The following is a 14,189-nucleotide window of genomic DNA, read 5'->3' as shown; positions in this document are numbered from 1 at the left end:
AACTCTTTCCATCTTTGCCTTAAAAATTTAAAACGGGTCTTAATAAGATGCGAGGAAGCAAATGTTGTGCTCAACTAGGAAAAATGTCACTTTATGGTTTAAGAAGGTATTGTGTCAAGACATAAAATTTCTAGTAAAGGGATTGGGGTTGATAAATCTAAAATTGAAGCCATTGAAAAACTACCTCCCCCTAAATCGGTTAAGGCTATTAGAAGCGTTTTAGGACATGCTGGGTTTTATAGAAGATTTATTAAAGATTTTTCTAAAATAGCTCAGACTTTGACTAAATTACTATAAAACGATGTGTCTTTTAATTTCGATCAGGAATGTTTAGAAGCATTTAATACTTTAAAAGATAAATTAACTAAAGCTCCAATTATAATTGCACCTAATTGGAATTCACCTTTTGAACTAATGTACGATGCAAGTGATTTTATAGTAGGTGTAGTTTTAGGACAACGAAGAGATAAACATTTTCAACCTATCTACTATGCTAGCAAAACTTTGACAGCCGCACAAGAAAACTACACCACCATGGAGAATGAGTTGCTAGCTGTGGTTTTTGCATTTGATAAATTTAGGCCATGTCTAATATTATCTAGAGTTGTCGTTTATACTGACCATTCTGCTCTTCGCTACCTTTTAACTAAGATTGATGCAAAACCCCGACTCATTCAATGGATTTTGTTATTGCAGGAATTTGACTTGGAGATTAAGGATAAGAAAGGAACTAAAAATCTCGCGGCTAATCATCTTTCCAGGCTTGAAAATTCAAGTACCAAAGAGCTAGATGAAGTTGAAATAAATGATTCATTCCCTGAAGAACAATTTTTTGCCATATCTGATTCTGAGGTACCCTGGTTTGCAGACATTGCAAATTTTTTAGCCACTAACATTATCCCAAAAGGGTTGAAACATCAGCAAAAGAAACGATTCTTTACTGATGTGAAAAACTACTCTTGGGAAGACCTTTTCCTTTTTCGTATATGCACAGACCAAGTTATTAGTAGATGCATTACAAGGACAGAAGCATTGAAGAACTTGGAACATTGCCACTGAGGACCGACTGGAGGACATTACAGTGGGAATAAGACTGCACATAAAATACTCAAATCAGGATTTTATTGGCCCATTCTATTCAAAGATGCCAACAAGTATGTTACTTCTTGTGACAAATGCCAAAGGACAGGTAATATCTCCAAACGTGATGAAATGCCTCAGACATATATGCTTTCATGTGAAATATTTGATGTTTGGGGTATCGACTTCATGGGTCCATTCCCTAGTTCATTTGGGAATAAATACATCTTAGTAGCTGTTGATTATATGTCCAAATGGGTTGAAGCCCAAGATTTAACTACTAATGATGCTAGAGTAGTAGTACGTTTCTTTAAGAAACTTTTCTCTTAATTTGGAACACCTAGAGCAAACATCAGTGATAGGGGTACTCATTTTTGTAACGCCTAATTTGACAAGATCCTTAAGAAATACGGAATTCACCACAGAACAACTACCCCTTACCACCCCCAAACTAGCGGCCAAGTCGAAGTGGCAAATAGAGAGCTTAAACGTATTCTAAAAAAAATAGTAGAATCGAACAGGAAGGATTGGGCGATGAAAGTAGATGATGCTTTATGGGCTTATAGAACTGCTTTTAAAACCCCCATAGGAACATTACCTTACAGACTTGTGTATGGAAAAAGTTGTTATCTACCATTTGAGTTAGAACAAAAGGCATTTTGGGCTATAAAATTTCTAAACTTTCATCCCAAACTTACAGGTAAAAATAGGTTGATGCAGTTAAACGAGTTAGATGAGTGGCAAACCAATGCATATGAAAATTCACGCCTATACAATGAAGCAACGAAGCACTACCATGACGCTTGTTTAAGAGAACGCAAGCAATTTGAAGTTGGAGATCTTGTCCTGTTGTATAACTCGAGGCTCAAATTTTTTCCTTGGGAAGCTTAGATCATGATGGTCAGGTCCTTTTGTGGTCCAAGCTATCTTTCCATATGGCACAGTAGAGGTAAGTCACCCATCACAAGGCACTTTCAAGAAAATGGACATCGCCTCAAACTCTACAATGGTGAGAATTTCAAAGACGATAAAGAGGAGCTACGGTTCCATGAACTTCCTTGAATATACCCATAAGGTAGAGTCGAGCTTAGACTCTAAATAAGTGCTTCTCCAAAGGCAACCCGAGTACTAACAATGTTGATTTCTTTAAATTTTTGTTTTTAACATCTAAATCATTAACTGAGTCCTTAAACGCAGGTTTTCCAAATTCACACGACAAGGCACACATGCGTGCCTTCGGCCGTGTGCCTACTACAGGAGGTGACACAATCGTGATACGGCTGTGGGAGAACAAAGCAAATTTTTTTCCCAACACGGGATTCGATACATTGCCACGGCCATGCGACATGGCTGTGGGCAATCCTGCCAAAACAACATGGGCGTGAGACACGCCCGTGTCTATTAACCGTGGTCGAAACTACCAAATTAACACGGGCGTGCGACACACCCATGTCATCACCCGTGGTCGAGACTGTCAAAAGAACACGGGCGTACGCATTTATAAACTGGTGTTGCAAAAGTGAACCACATTGCGTACGATCTTGCGATACGACCATGTGACCACACGGCCTATACAAACAGGCGTGTCCTTAGGCCGTGTGGTGATTCCTCATTTCATGATAAACACGGGCTGGACGCGAGCCACACGAGCGTGTGACACGACCGTGTGAGACCAGTATTGGGCGACACGACCGTGCCTCTTTTAAACTCGTTTTATTTTTATTTTCTTTACTTTTATTTCTATTAATTTTTGAAGACTCATGTTTTATATTTTTAAACTCTACCTATCTTTATGGTAACCATCGAATTATTACCTTAATTCTCCTTCACAGTAGTGTCTTCTAATTTATCCTTCAGAATCATGCCTTTTCTTCAGCTTTATCTTCAGCTCTCGCTCTAGCTAATCCAAGGATTTCATCCACAATCTCAGGGCAGTTTCAGTTCTCTTCCTCTCTTTTGATATTATATTTATATCGCTATTATATATATATTTGTACATTGAAGACAATGTACATATTAAGTGTGGGGGGTTATTCATATCATTATCAGAAAAATCCCTGAATTTTGCCTTATTCTCAAATAATCTTCTCATATCATTATTAGAATGAATTTTTATTAATTTATGATTTTTATTGATATGTCTTGGATTAAAACATAGGCATTCATGCATTGATTGTTTAAACTTTAAGGAATTAGAGAATCAAGCAGGATAAGTAGATTTTTTAGAATTAAAATTTTTACATTGTTCCCTCAAGTTTAGGTATTATCTTGAGTTGAAATTCACAGGTTTAACATCAAAAAGCCATAATTTTTGTGAGATCTTGAGCCTTTAGAGCATATATTATTCCTTTCATGCTCACTTTTATTGATATGTGTTAATATTAAATTGTTATTCTAGAACTTGTTTGATTATGCATGTCAAGACCACACCTTTGATTTGATATGTCAAGATGATAAAGGCACTTAGGTTTAACCCACTCACTCCATAAAAGCCTACCTTCATAATTAACCCTTAGTGAACCACCTTGAGCCTAACAAGCCATTAATTGATTTACCCTCAATATTAACCCATAACCTATTATTGTTGAAATCCCCCAATTAATTTGATCCCTATTTTTGTCGAGATTCGATTTGAATAAATCACTTATCTAAGTTTAATTTTTAGCAAAGATCTATAATATTTGATTTGTTCTTAAATTTTTTTTATGAAATTATGTAATGCTTAGATTAAAACGATGTTATCCATGAAGAAAAGCTCAATTAGAAATGTAAATTGTCAATTGTAGTATTATCCTAGTTAGGTAATTTTTCAATTCAATCTCGATTCTAACCTTCTTTTTCAGCATGTGACCACACCCCCTAACCAATGCCAAGTTACAACCCTCTAAAGACCTTTTGATTGATGTATCATCTCAATATATAGTGGTGGAGATTAGATTTTCACGCAAGCTTATGGTAATAACTTTTCATATTGACTGATGAATGCTTAATTTGTTGTCCTTAAACACCTCGAGTGATTTGAGTGAATCTTTAGTAAGGATGTTGAATTCTGTGATATTTTGAATCAAAGCTAATTACTTGGATGAGGGGAGAAACCTATGCTTTCGCAATAAAATGCTCAACTTGGAATGCTTGAAACTTTGATGTCCTTCGAGTTGAATTTTCAATGTATGATTACTTATGGATTATTTTGAGCTACTATTGATGAGAATCATAAGTTGAGAAGAATTTATTTTGATTGTGAGGTGAGGATTTTTCTTGAGGACAAGCAAATGCTTAAGTGTGGGGGTATTTGATAAACCGTAATTTATACATATTTTTATCCCATACTTAGAAAATATTTGGATGAATTATCCTTAGATTTGGTGAATTTGATGCTAATAATCCTTTAATTTCATGGTTTATACTTAGGTGAGCATAGGAGAGTAAAAAGAGCGAGAAACTGGCCAAAAAAGGAAAAAATAGGCCAACGTGGGAAATCAACATGGCCTGGACTTCCTTACATGGGTAGACCACACGCCCGTGTCTATTCAACAGACTCGCACATAGGCGTGTCACACTAGCGTGTCCCTATCGAGCCCAAGTCTAATCCTATTTTGAAAGGGCCACTCTTGAGGGTTTTGAAGCATTCTAAAGCCTATATAAACACCCCAAGAGGTACCTAGAAAAGACACACGGAGTAGGAGGCAAGGAATTACTCGAAGGAAGCCGATTGATCCATCTCAGAAGCTGGATTCACCTTCAAGACTGAAGATCTCCCTTCAATTCCCTTCAAGAGTTCTTGGGTTTTCTTTATGTTTTGTTATCATTATTCTTTTAAAATGTTTTCTTTCATAAATATGAACTAAACCCCCTAAATACCTAAGGGGGATGAAACCTAAGATGAATCTTGTTATTATTATCTGAATTATATGATAAATATTTGATTTGTTCTTAATTATGTGTTCTTAATTCTTTCTTTGATATTCCAGGATATTAATCCAAGTTTTGATGTGCTTATTCAGAGGAGCAAAAGTCCCTGTCTAAGAGTAGATCTAACATAATTAAGCGGAGTTGATTGCACGCCTAAAGAAAGGGTGACATAATTTTGCTAGATTAGGGTGAAACCTAATAAGGGAATCCATAAATCGAGTTAATGCAACACTAGGGGTTTTAATTAGAAAGATATTTCAAATTAATCAACCTAGGGTTAGACGTTGTTAGCCTCGAGAGAGATAATAATATAAATTAGGGATTTCTACGGGTCAAGTCAAATGACTAAATCGTCTAATTTAGAGTCAATAATAAGTGAAGTCTAGGTGGATTTTTTCCTTAGGTATTGTCCAAATCATTCAGTCTTCCCAAAAGTTATTTCCCCAATTCACTTTCTGTGCATTCTTAGTTTAGTAAGTACTTTAGATAAAACAAATCCCTTTATTTTTAGGCTAGATATTAAAAAGAAAGTTAATACTAGTACTTTTAGTTTCTTTGGGTTCGACATTCTGGTCTTGACATAAGCTATACTACTGCTCGATAGGTGTGCTTTCCTTTGTTGTGATAATAGTTAGTTTTCAAGAATGGTCATTCATAAATTATAAAACTTATCACGATTCACATCAATCAAATTCAAACCTTTAAATTAAGAGTTATGTTAGTCTGGGTTTTAGGGACTAAATTGAATAAATTGAAAAACTTGTATGAATTGAAAAATGATTGTGAATTAGTTGATAATTGATAATGCTACATGTATTATCTTAATCCATAGCTAAAGTGAACCCAGATTCATCAAAAGGGAAAGGAAAATCTAAAGTCATCAACGAGTAGCTTAGAATCTTGATTTGTATTTCTATAATTTAGAACTTAATTATTTATATCATATCCATGATATACTGCATTACATGGTAACGAGGTGAATTGGTAATAGCCAATTGAGGTGAGTTTCTATAATGTAAGTTGAATATCAAAATATGGACTAAATTGAATAAAGTACAAATTGTAGGATTTATTTTATATATGAGAATTGGCATGAAAATGTCTTGAAATATGTTATATGTGTTATGAAATTGTGATATTTTGATGAATTGTGATGATCAAATTTTAAATTGAACTTTATATAACAAATCAAAAATTGAATACCTTATTAGTTGTTAAGACCGAGTCGATTATAATTGGCATGCCCTTGGTTAGGTTATTGATTGAAAACAATAATTGCTGGGCAATCTGAGGTTGTAGATTGTAAATTGAGCCATTTTTGTTGGGCAATCTAGTGTGACAGTTTATTCAGATTGAGAAAACCATCATTCTCGGGCAATTCAAAATGGTGTATATACTTTCTTAGCGTCATCGTTACCGGGCAACCCGGGGTGATAGACCCGTGTTTCTGTTTTAAGTCCATGTTGGTTAATAAATTTATAAATGATTGAATTACTTGATTGATATGTGGAATGATATATGAAATGGAAATACAATAAACAACATGACTTGAAAACGAGCCTTGGGGTCTGATTACGTATTAATGAGTCAATATGTTCAGAAACGATATAAAATATGGTATGAGATGAGAAGTATGAATGTATATAAATGCTAAAGACAAAAAATGATGAATATAACTGTAACTATATATACTGACTAAAATGAATCAAATAGTTTATAGAATTGTTGAGAAATTGCTAAACTTGTAAGCAAATTAAATGAGTTAGTAACTGAAATTGGTTGTATACTTGCCTTTGTGAAAGTGAAAATGGAAGTGTCTTATATAGAATTGTATGGAACTAGATTAAGAATTGAATCTAAGCATGTTGCATAAGTTTCTTTACCTTGACTAGAATCATAGATTTACCATTGTTGTATTTTCTTAGTGTATGATTTTGTTTTCTCCATGCGTAGGTGAAGTAGATTCTTGATCGATTCATGCAGACATCTCAGCATCCAACCATTAATCCCTAACTCAACACAGTTTATGTACTTATTGTTGTAATTATGGTGGCATAAACCTAAGTTAGGTTAAGTTTATTTTGATTCTAAATTCTTGTATCTTTTGAAGTTGGTATGTTAAGGTATAGATTTGGCTAAGTGACATATTTTATTTATAAGTCTTTGGTATATATGTTCTAAATGGTATGAGTGCTTCATATGTTAAAGGTTGATTTATTATAGGTATGTATGCATAAGTTTTTGAATGTTATGCATTATTTGTTTAAGTTATGAATGATAAGGTACCAGCCTAGTTTAGTTAATGTAATTCATATGTTTAAATTGGTATTAGCTTGTTTCTTATAATAGGTAACCATTATGTAACAGCCTTCACCTGTATTCAATGCTGGAATAGGGTTACAGAGTATTACCAGACTTATAACACATATAACTGTACTCTTCTAATGAATTCAATCAATTCATACAATCATCATTCAATCTCAATCAATTAGTCCCTTATAATAGCCTATGAGGCCTTAACATGTTTTAGGAGTGGTTCGGGACTAAATCGATAACTTATAAACTTTCATGAAACTTTGAAAAGTTTTCTCAAAGTAGAGTACACATGCCTGTGTCGGCAGGCCATGTGTCTCACACGGCCACTAGACACACCCATGTCACTAGCCATGTGAAAACAGGGGGTACATACTAACTTGGGTCACACGGCCAACCACACGCCATGTGTCTAGCCCGTATGCCCTTTGAAGTGGCCACACACGCTCGTGTGTAAGGCCATGTGCTAGGCCATGCCAACCTATAGGGTATACTGAATTGTGCAACACGGCCAAGTCACACGCCCATGTGTGAGATCGTGTAGGGTATACTGACTTCATTTTAATTTTAACACTAGGGGACACATGGTCGTGTAAAATGACCGTGTGTAACATCACCATGTGTCACACAGGACCGAGACACATGCCTATGTCTCTGCCTATGTGGACAAAAATAGGCTATTTGCAAAGCCATTTACCACCCTACTTTTACATACCTGCACAAATATAATTTGCAACATTATATAACTCGACAGTTAGCTAATCCACAACATCTTATACACATATTATACCAATTTCAATCATGCTTTATCAACTTACTTCAATAGCAAAATTCATACACTTCATAAATTCAATATTCAAACCATATGACAACTGAACATGGTATTCAAATACCTAAATTACATTTAAGCATTTCCCATTCATTTACCTATCACATATCAAGGCAACATTTGCATATTTCCATTTCCATCTTCTACGAGCCAAAACATACCATATTTGAATACATATATGCAACCAAAGCATTATACCATGTTAAGCCAAATCACATGGCTTTAACTTATAATATAACATGAACCGAAATCACCATCTCAAGTGACCATAACTATCATTTTTATAACTAGCCTATACATGCCATATTTACAAATATCCATAAGTTCAAAGGTACCAATCGGCAATTGGATAGTGTGATACGCAACTCTGACTTATCCGAATCAAGCGAGCTATCGAACCTCTATAAAACATGGAAAAGAAATAGAGTAAGCTTTACAACTTAGTAAGCTCGTATTATTCAGAATTTAACTTACCATTTAAAAATAACCGAACAATTAAACAAAGTATATCAAATTCACTAGCCAAATGCCTATACACAAGCATTCATCAACAAGTTAGTCACATAAGTACATGTAATCATTCATTATCTTAATTTAATACTTAATACATTGTATCATATCAAATTCATATATCATGTACATCATTTGTAACATTTCACTCTCAATCATATAAACGGTAATTCATTCAATAATAGCAACCTCATCCTTTTAAATAGTATTTCATTCATATAACAAAATTTATGCCTGTTGAACCTATTAAAATATCGATAGATATATGGGTGATACACACTAAGTGTATTAATCGGTAATCCGTCAATTCATCATCGTATTTGCTCTTTCAAGCTATGATCGGTAAGCTCCTTCAGAGCTGATTAATAGTAAGCACTATCGAGCTGGAAACAGTAAGCTCTAACGAGCTGAGAACAGTAAGCTCTTATGAGCTGATATATCAATAAGCTCATACGAGCTACGGTGAGTCCGTAACACATGCAGGATCTCGACCTAAACTGTAACCTTAATGACATGTCACTCGTATCCTACGAATTCCTACGGTTCAAACGGAGCTCGGTAACCATCAAACCATATCAATAAGGCATTTGAATTTCAAGTAGATCATTTACTCAATTACATACATTAATTTCAAATAATTACAAGTATTTAAAAGTTCGAGTCTAATTATACAAACTTACCTCGAGTTGCTCGAATGGAAATTATCGACTATTCGTCCACTTTTCCTTTTCCCCGATCTAATCCTGATCTCGGCTTAGCTTGATCTATATATTATCAAATTGATCACATTCAATATTTGATCTATTCAATTTAGCCTATAATTCATATTTTGGCAAATTTACACATTTTCCCTTAATGTTTCACACTATTACAAGTTAGTCATTATTACATAAAATTGTGAATTCATGCAATTTAGTACAACCCATGCTTAGCTGAATTTTAATGGAGTCCCTAGGAGCCCATATCTTTATTTATTCACACTTTTACCCACATAATTTTACATTTTCTCAAATTAATCCCTTTTTGACATTTTTGTCAAAAATCACTTTACAAAAACTATTAATCTATCAATAAACTTTCATAATCTATCACCAACATCAAATTACTCAAGCATTCAATAATGGCAACATGATAAATCTTTAACAATTTCAAAAATTAAGGTATGTGCTAGCTAGAATACGAAACAACGATCTCAAAAACATAAAAATCATTAAAAAGGGATCAAAATACATACCTAATTGCTTAAATTTTGCATAGACGAATGAAGAACCCTATTTTTCTTCTTGTTCTTCTTTAATTTTAGTTAGAAGATGATAATGGGGACCTTTAATTAACTTTGTTTTATTTATTTCATGTTTAATAATCAAATTACATAATTAACCTTTAATAATAAAGCATTTAATACACCTAAAATGTATCCATATAAGTCCACTAATGTTTTAAATGGTTTAATTATCTCTTAAGGCTACCATATTTAAAAACCAAAGTCAATTGACATCTTTTACAAATAAAACACTAATTTTGCATTTTATGCGATTAAGTCCTTTTTACCGAATTAAGCATTCAAATGATAAAATTATTTCACGAAATTTTCACACATGCATATGGAAACACAGAAATTTACGCATTTTTAAATACCCTTTTTAACTTAAAATCATACAGTTTCGATAAAATTCTTGTGGAAAAATAATAAAAGTGCACTTAAAATATGAACATTTTGAATTTTAGTTAATTTTATAATTAATTTTGATGAATTTTGGTTATTTTTGACAGATTTGCACAAACGACGAAAAATGACTCGGCAGATACTGCTAGAAGCACAAAATTGAGAAGTAATTTGAAGTATCGAGGCGAACTAAATTTCAGCCTAAGACGGTCTAAAATTATATTTATTAATTCATAATATAATTAATTTTAATTTATATCCAATTTAATTTGGGTTAATAAATTATGATTAATTAATTATGAAAAAGTGGTCCAGTTGAACCAAACCAAGTGAACCGAATAGCCCAAGAAATGGACAGCCCAAAACCGTCCCAAGAGTTAACCCAAATCAGCTTATTAGCTAATTATTTAAGCTTGCAAAGAGGTCCTTGAAGACTTGTTCAAGTTGCATTCAAACCCCTCTACAATTGTTGGCTTTGTAGATTTGCCCCAAGCCAATTTTAGCAAGGTTGAAACCATCAACCTTGCCACATGTGTAGCCTGCCAAGGGATTGCTCTTTTGCTGCTATTTTTAGCTAATTTTAGCAGCCACCTTCAGCTATAAAAACCCCCTTGGCTGATCATTTGACACACTTCAAATCATTCACATCTTTTCTCTCTTATTTGCCAATCTAAATTCTCTTGCTCTCTTGCCGATTTCCTCCCTTGGAAAAGGGGTGTTCATCAGCCATTTTGGAGCAACATTGAAGTTTTTGTAGCAGCTTTGATCAATGAGGACAATAGAGAATGAAGAATGAAGCAAGCTAGTCAAGCCACAGAAAAACACCGGATTTGATTCTTGTTCCCTATCTCTTTAATTTTTGTTGTTATGATGAACATATCTATGAATATTTATGTTGTTGGAATGGTTAAGTTCATCAATTTATCTTGAATTTAATTCGTGTTAGGTTGATTGCATTTTGTCTTCTTAAATTGATAAAATTGTGTTTATGTTGTTATAGGCCTCGGTAAGATGCTTGATTAAGTAAAATCATGACTAAGTTATTTGTGCATTACAATTGTTACGTAACTAATGAATTAATTGTTTAAACTATTGAAATTGTAATTAATAGGCACAGTACTTAATCAGTGCATATTTAATCATCTAAGGTAGTTGAGATTTAAATTAGAAACGGTATCTGACGATTCATTTGCCTTGCATAACTTGCAAGATTATTGTGATTAAACTGTTTCAAGGTAAGGATACTTTGTTACCTCACATAGTCTTTTATGTGCTTATTAAATCGAGTGAATTGTTTGAATTGACATAGGGATACGTTTAAGATTATTTCAATTTAATAAGTATGTATGTGCTATAACATATTTGCCTATTAAGATTTGTTTAATCGATTGAATTGACATAGAGATATGTCCAAGAGATGAATGGACTTTGGTAAGTGAGTATGTTCATAAGTTAGCAAATTACCGAGTTGTCATGAATTTTTTGTAACAACATAAACATGAGTTTAAAATTCTAAGACAAGAAATGTAATTAATCTAACACAATTATATCATCTTGATTAAAATCGTATTTTGAAATCGTGCATTTGAGATTTATTTATTTAGTTTACTTAGTTTAAAATCTTAGTTTTTAATCACCCTATTCAAACAAAATATTTTTTTCTTCACCAAAAAGTTTTAAATAGAATTCATAAATAATTCTTTTCACAGTCCTTGTGGGTACGATAACTCATTGTGATTGTGTACACTTGCACATTTCTGTCGTTCCAAGTTTTTGGCGTCGTTGCTGGGGACTGTTTTAAAAAGTCATTATTTGTGAATTTGTTAGTTTTGCATTTTGGTTTATTTTTCTGTTCAAATTTTAACTTAATTAATTTTTCTGTGATTATTTCAGGTGTTTACGAGTATGAACCGAATCATTGATTTACTCCCTGTAGACCCTGAGAGTGAACAAACTTTCCGACAGCGAAGAAGACAAGCAAGTCAGAGAATGACCGAATAAATGAACTTCAAAAATTTGAATCAAGGAAACAGAGCAAACCCTACGAAAATCCTATCCATATTGCTGATGATAGGGATAGAACTTTATAATAGTATGTCGTGCCAATATTTCATGATCTTAATCCGGTATTAGGAGACCCAAATCCAAGCACAACAGTTCGAGCTGAAGCTAGTCATGTTCCAGATGCTTCAGATAGTGGGCCAATTCAGTGGAATGCCTACCGAAGATCCTCACCAACACTTAAGACTACTTACGAAGGTGAGCAATTCTTTCAAGTTAGTTGAAGTTCCTAAAGATGCATTACAATTGAAACTGTTCCCATATTCACTAAGGGAAAGAGCTTCAGCCTGGTTGAACTCAGTACAATCAAATTCAATTTCCACATGGCAAGAGTTAGCAGAAAGATTCCTTATGAAGTATTTCTAGCCTAGCAAGAATGCTAAGTTGAGGAATGAGATCATTGCCTTCCAACAAATGGATGATGAGTCCTTGTACGAGGCATGAAAAAGGTACAAAGAATTATTAAGGAAGTGCTCACATCACGGAATCCCCCATTGCATCCAACTTGAGACATTTTATAATGGTCTCAATGCTCACACAAGGATGGTAGTGGACACTTCTGCTAATGGTGCTCTCCTTTCTAAGTCTTATAATGAGGCTTATGAAATCATTGAGAGGATTGCCAACAACAATTACCAATGGCCAACCAATCGAGCAGCGTCAGGAAGACGAGTTTCTGGAATACATGAAGTAAACTCTCTTACTTCACTCGCGTCTCAAGTATCATCAATATCCTCAATGTTAAAAACCTTACTACTAATGGGCCTAATAGTTTTGCAGCACAGCCACCAAATCAATTTGAAAGTATAGCCTATGTCTATTGTGGGGAAGGGCATTTTTTTTTATGAATGTCTATCAGACCCAGAATTCATATATTACATGGGTAACCAGAACCAAAATCGAGGAAGGCAAGGACTACAATCCAATTTCTATAACCCATCATGGCGAAACTGCCTAAATTTCTTGGAGTAACCAAGGGGCTGGAACCAGTAAGACTTACACCCAACCTAGAGCGAGCCAGCGACCTAGTTTTCCCCAACAAGTTTAGAAACCAACCTAAGCTGAACCATCCAATGGCTTAGAAAATTTGTTAAAGGCATACATGGTGAAGAATGATGCCTTAATTCAAAGCCAAGTAGCTATATTGAAAAACCTGAAAAACCAAATGGGCTAGCTTGCTACTGAACTTAGAAACCAACCACAAAATTCTTTAACTAGTGATATGGAGAACCCGAGGAATCCAAGGAAGGATCATTGTAAAGCATTGACACTAAGGAGTGGAAAGACATTAGAGCCCAACATCGTCGAAGTTCAAAAGGAGCCAGCTAATGCTCAAGACTCAAAGGAAGTTCAACCGAGTGTTGAAATTCCAGTTTCACAAGAATCGAAATCTACAAAATCTGATAAGGTGACTTTGGAACCAGCTAAATTTGATCAACTAGCAACTTGTTAGATGCAAAATTACCACAGAAGATGAATCAACCAATTCCAGTAAAGAAACCCCTCAAAGACTTTAGAAGCAGAAGTAGGAAATTCAATTCAAGTAGTTCCTAGACGTACTCAAGCAACTTCATATCAATATCCTGTTGGTTGAAGCACTTGAACAAATGCTGAACTACATCAAATTTATGAAGGATATCCTATCTAAAAAATGAAGGCTTGGAGAATTTGAGATGGTAGCCCTAACAAAGGAATGCAGCGCACATCTTCAAGATAAATTACCCCTAAAGTTGAAGGATCCTAGATGTTTTAACATACCTTGCAACATTGGATCAACATATTGTGGTAAGGCACTATGTGACTTAGGTGCAAGTATCA

General features: G+C 34.2%; 1 non-coding gene across 1 annotated transcript; it reads right to left on the bottom strand.

The window, feature by feature from the left end:
- Positions 1-12,752: 12,752 nt before the first annotated feature.
- Positions 12,753-12,859, bottom strand: LOC128294538 (small nucleolar RNA R71). Its single transcript, XR_008284847.1, has one exon. It is a non-coding gene; the product is annotated as a small nucleolar RNA R71 (small nucleolar RNA).
- Positions 12,860-14,189: the final 1,330 nt, after the last annotated feature.

The sequence above is a fragment of the Gossypium arboreum genome, chromosome 6, assembly GCF_025698485.1.
Source record: "Gossypium arboreum isolate Shixiya-1 chromosome 6, ASM2569848v2, whole genome shotgun sequence".
Classification (NCBI taxonomy): domain Eukaryota; kingdom Viridiplantae; phylum Streptophyta; class Magnoliopsida; order Malvales; family Malvaceae; genus Gossypium; species Gossypium arboreum.
Note: the sequence above shows the minus strand (reverse complement) of the source record. Positions and strands in the feature narration are given on the sequence as shown.